Source organism: Malurus melanocephalus, unplaced genomic scaffold, assembly GCF_030028575.1.
Source record: "Malurus melanocephalus ecotype Western Australia unplaced genomic scaffold, MMel_1.1 scaffold_30, whole genome shotgun sequence".
Taxonomy (NCBI): Eukaryota; Metazoa; Chordata; class Aves; order Passeriformes; family Maluridae; genus Malurus; species Malurus melanocephalus.
Window position 1 is genome coordinate 3376681 of NW_026623262.1, and position 6113 is coordinate 3382793.

A 6113-nucleotide genomic window follows, 5' to 3' on the forward strand; every position below is an offset into this window, starting at 1 on the left:
AGGTGCTCCTAAGCCTGTAAGGGCAAGACTTGTGTATTTATGAAGTTTTACAATGTCATGGTGGCTTATTAGTGCATGAAAAGGATATTTTTAAACAAGAGGTTCAGTAATTTTATCTTTAATGTTAGAGTGACAAGGAAGGAAAAACTGTGAGCCAAACAAACAAGCTTGCCTTAACATTTATCATTCTGGTACAGCAGTAGATGAACCAATTCAACTTGAGTCTGTTAGCTGGTGTCAGTGATCTTTAATGTGTTTGCACTGATGTCACTCAAAAGGAAATCTAATTAATTAACTAGAAGATAAAGCATAACATGGAGCTAGATGTAGTCAAGTCACTTTTGAGGTTGCATGCCCTGTATAATCCCCTTTGTATTTGTTTCTGGGACAATTTATTCGCCTATACCACCTAGCGTATATCATATATTATCACCAGATAATTTCTCATAAAGTACAGGAAAGGATAAGCTGGTAAGTGGCTTAGAACTAYAAAATAGTACTGATTTCAGCACCGCCAGTGGAAAACTATTGCAGTTCCTAAGAGACTTGTAATATCCTTCAAATTATGTAATTAAAACTTCTAACATACTCTTATAGACACTACTTGAAAAGTCTATTAGATCGGCAACAATGAAGATACCAAATGTATTAGATAAAAAYATAAAATAGTAACAGAAATGTATACAATGACAAAAACCATAAGAAAAACCCACAAGTCTGTGTCACAGATCTTCAAACCCCACAATTCTTTGTAATTCTGAGACAGACACTTCTTCTGGGGGGAAATGTTCTAAGCAATCTACTCTAACAGGCTTTATTTTAGGTATCACAACTTTCAGATTTGCACATTAAATTTGGAAATGCATGGAATAGTCCAGCAATATAATTTTATCAGTTTTTCTACACTACATCTGGAACTCACACACAGAACTCCCTTGTGCTTTCTTTTAAGAAAATGGTTTTGTGTGTTGATGCTCTAAAGTAGTTCTCATATCAGAGAAATAAAAAGATGCAAGACAATCAGTAGGAATTGCAGAGCAGGCATTCGAAGAGCACTGAGCCTACATGTAGCAGTCTTGATTTCTTCTACATCTTTGATCATTTCCAGTTTTGGAGAGGAACATATCAGTACTCGAGATAGCAGAATGATCAAGGGACTTCTAGAAGCACAGTGTGCTGCATGAGTTTAAGGCTGGATTGGATGGAACTCTGAGCAACCTGGAATAGTGAAAGGTAGCCTGGGCATAGCAGGGGTGTTGGTACAAGTCGATCTTTAAGGTCATWTCCAACCCAGTCCATCCTATGATTCAGTACCAATAGCTACAAGAAAACAGAGTAGCCCTGTTCACCACTTAATAAAGAGTAAGCTGAAGAACATTTTTATTATAAACCTTTTGCAACTCTTGAGATCGTTTCCAGAGAGGTTCTGGAACTGCCTTAGAAATGGTCTGAACATTTTTATTTGATTGGATTTTTTTGACAAATACCTCAAGTAAAGTCAGAACAAAAAAGAGGGGAAGGAGACATGCCAGGAAGGGAAGCAAAGCCATTGTCCAGAGCAGCAAGGGCCAGCTGCTCCATAAGAAACAGGGAGCCAAGGAAGATGCCAGGGCTAGCAAGGCAGGGACCTTCCTGGCCAGGACCCACCTGGAAGTACCCAAGCAAGGAAGTCTGGGGAGGGTGACAGAATCCATCCAAAACCCCAGTCATCCACCTATGTTCTAACGTTGAGGCAGATCTGGATCAGCAGGGTTCTGAGCCAGATCAGGGCTGTGGCTGAGCTGAAGAGCAGCATCCTAGAGCATCTGTAAATGAAAAAGTTGTAGTCCTACACTGAGCTCCAGGCYCATTTGTAGGGTCAGTGAGGGGTTGCAGGGTTTTTAAGGCTTAGTAGTGGCCCYATGGCCCTTGCAGCCAGAAGCACAAGAGGAGGAATTCTGAGGAATAGAAGCAGCAGGCTGCTTTATAAAGGAAATGGGGTTTGGAGTTACAAATCAGGCAGGATCCCTATACCTGGCCAAGGTAAACAGAACCGGGTGTAGCTAAGTCCATCAAGAGTCCAGACAGTTAGACAAACCTCTTGTCACCCTGTCAGRTGACAATAGCCAGTGTCAGTGCAAGCCCAGCAGCCACCAGAGAAGCTTATATTATCAAGGTAGATCCAAGTTCAGGCAAGAATGTCAAGTTTGTGGGTCAGGGCCTGGATACGGCACAGACATGACTGCAATAACATGAAGGCAGGCATCATGCAGAGGAGCCTCTTCTAAAACATAGATCTTGCATGAGGGAGGGAAGATCTCCCTTGTGGCTTCTTAGAGTTTGTTCTCAGCAGAATGGACCCAGAGGAGATTTTACTCCAGAGCAGGGTGCTGGCCTTGAGCACAGCCAGATGACTTAGGAGGGGAAAGCCTCCTCTGGGCCAAAAGAAGAGGTAGTAGGAAACAAGGAGAGGAGAKAAGCTCTCCTTAGCTAACAGTTTCTTTCTGGAAATCATCTCTTGCTGTCTAGATGCCAAGAAGTGATGAGACCCTAAGAACTCTTTTCCAGAAGAACTTTGTGAAGAGGTAGGGCAACCGACAGAAATAGTGAGTAAGGGAAGCAGTTAYTGTCTACTGAAGGACAGCAAGAAGGTAAAGCTTGCTACTGGAAAATAAGTCCTCCCACCTCAAGGAAAATRTCTATAAAGATGACATGAGGTAGAAATGAAAAATAGACAAAAAATTGGAAGATCATTTTTTGATCCATGAGCAATGTGATGTTGAAGTTAAGGAACAGGAATTTAGACAAGAAGAGATGAGGGGGATACACTGGGGAAAATATCTTATCCATTCCAGAGGTTTCAACTGAACATTTTTGATAGCTGGCTTGTTTTCAGTAGCTAATGGAGATTTCCTTCTGGTGAAACCTGRATTCTGAGGCTGGCAGCATACCCTTGGCTTGTATGTTTTTCTGGCTACAGTGTGTGTTTATACCATGAGTGTTTAGTGTATGGTCAGTTATACTTCAGCTGTTGATTCACAGATATTAGTTCTCCTAAGTATTGGTCCCTTCTCTCATTTCTTCTTTAGAAAAGAATATTTTGTAACTCTTAATATTAATTCAGCTCTGTTGAGTTGTTTTATCATGAAGAAGTGACATTAAGCAGAACACCAACTTTTTTGCACCATAAGCAAAGCCATAAATTACTCTGAAGGCAAATGGCATCAATGGTCTGTAGAAGAGAGCATTACTATTGCTATACATCTTTGTATTTTCAAAAGAAGGAAAGAATTAAAGAACAGAGAAAGAAAAGCAGGTGAGAAAATCACCAAACCTTTGCAAAAGAGCAACAAATGAAATTATTATCCAGGTGTAAGAAGCTGCAGGAGTGCAGTCTGAAGTTGAAGCCATTCCTGATACCCCCATGAATTGAAATGAATCTTAATCAGAACAATAGAAGAAAACGCGGTAATGGGAAGAATATAAAATGAGAATGTGTTGATCGGAGGATATTTTTTCTTTGCAATAAGGTTGGCATGTTATCTTCTTAAGGTATTTTTTTTCTCTGAATCCTATTTTCTATTGCTCTGTCACAGTGTTGGTRAATATGTAAATATTAGTTGCCTCTATTTCATTTCATGTAAAATACTGTTAACTCTATGCTGCAAAATACTGCAAGCTGGGGAACTGAAAACTAGGGCTGATATTCTATATTTTACATACCCTGTAGGCAACCTAAATACTTAAGAGAATGCTTTGAGAGCATTGTCAGTTTTAATTTTGTATTGCATAGCTTCTGACAGTTAGTTAAATATATACATGAATTATTTAAAAAACACTTATGTAGATATCTAAATAACAGCCTATTTCTAGATCTTCAGCTTACTGTTTCAACCTGTCTTTRTGTACAATGTTTTTCAAGGGTTTTTTGTAATATGGGATTTTCAGCTAAGGAAAGGGTGTAGACCGTTTATAATTTCCATACAACCCATCTTGGTCAATAAAAACAAAGACAAATTGCTGCATATTTTCCCGACACAGCACCAGGCAGAACTCCAAGTTCCATTTCTGTTCTTCCTCAATAGGAATGAGTGAGAAATTAGTGGGTTTAGTTTGATTTTTTTTTTTTTTTTAAAGACACCTTATATATATATATATATATATATATATATATATATATATATATAAGAGAATGGAATTTAACTCTATAATTTCTAAAACTATTTGACAAGAAAGTTCTTTGAAYAGAAGTAATTTTTTAAAGAAGAGACTCATGTTTTTAATATGTCAAAAGCAATTGATAAGGTCATGATGGATGTAGTTTTAACCACTAAAATTTTATTAAAATTAAATAATTGCAAGATTTTTACTGTTACAGAAATAGGAAAAACTTCTTTTACTTGCTCTCAATACTTAGTTTCGATTTATTTCCATTAATTCTTGTTACCTCAGAATGCATGTTGCTTTTACATGTTATTTATTCATATTCTGTAACTGTATCTTTTGGAGAAAGTGGCTCTCTGTTTTCTTCTGGTGAATTCAGGAATGTGGGTTCCCTTTGAATCCACTTCCCTTCACCTGCAGTGTGAAGRTTCACTCCTCCTGAGTGCACGGGGCCAAAGTGTGATGTTCTTCAGGCACAGTGCTCATGTAAGCTAGGTGAAATCAGAGACTTGTGTCTCTCAGATGTCTTGCGGATGTAACCTGGAATTCCACCATTTCAGATTCCTCTGCCAGGGCTGGGGCCTCAGCTGTGTCTGGCACAGCCAACACAACCTCCAGATCCTCTTCTGTTTTTTTCAGAACACCAAGAAGGGAAAAGCTGCAAGTCGTGACTGTGATTTGTATATTGGAACTGCAGATTTAACCTCAAGCATGCGTTGGTGGCAGAGCAATTTCTGCAATCATAAAGATGAAGGGAAAGGCCACTGGTCACAACCAGCCCTAAAAATGTGTTTTAGGCCTGTGCTGGACGACCCAGTGTGTGTGTAAGTACAAATCAACCCCAGAGTTTTCGCTGCATGTGGAAGCTAGATGATCCCACTATAGCCTTAGTTAATTAGCGACATGTTCATGGGAGAGGAACAGTGTGAGTAATTCTTTCCATTAGAAGAGACCTTGATAGACCTTCCTGTGGGAGTCATGAGMAGAAACTTCAACATTTGGCTTGATGTTAATAGTATGAAAGAAATATCATGGAGACATCACAAGCATCAGCAAAGCGAGGGAGGGGGCAAGGTCTCCAATATTTTGCAAGAGTGGTGATAGAAAAAAAAACACCCAAAACTAATTGAAATAACAAAACTCACAAGTGATTTGTAAAATACAGCCCCTAGTTACCAAAATGCCTAATTAATTTTCCTTATTAGGTTGCTCATAATATTCAAATATTACTTTCTCTAAAGTACCACTGTAGCAAACATTGACATAGCCTAGGTACATCTTCTACATAAGTAGGTTGCATTGGCTGGAGGAGTTGAATTTTGTTATCAACAGTGGAAAAAGAAAAAGTAATTGAAAAGGTTTCTTGTGGTTTGGAAATGCCTTCCAAATATTCATTAAACATTTAGGCGACTAAATTTGCAGAATATGTTCCTGACATTGGCACTAGTTCTGTGGTATTTCTCTCATCAGATGGAAGTACTGTGTGTTATTCAGAATGCATTCATGCATAAATAATATCATTTTCATAAATTAAAACCTCCCCTGCAGAAGGAACATCTGTGCCTGCCTTTGAATAAAAGATGGTGGCATGTGAGTTGCCCCTTGACTGACTAGAAGAATCTTTATATTTAAGAAGAAGGYGCATAACCAAAAAGGCAAGCAAGCCTGGGTCAGCTTTTTTCAATTTTATCCGAAAAATCGCCATTGATTTACCCTTCTCAGGTTATCTAGGGCACACCTAGCTGTATTGCCATTGACCGGGAAACGTTAATCGGGTGCTTGAAAAGTTGCCTTTTGCTTGCTTTCTTTTCAGATTCATCAACAGTTTTTGAGCTGCAGGCCCCAGCGAAACGCAGGGAGATGCTGCAAAATGCATCAGTTGGCATCACAATTAATTTTTAGCATGTTTTTAACGGGGAAGCCAGGCAGCAGGGGGTGCTGAACTGCTAGGACAGATTTGCCACGCTTAC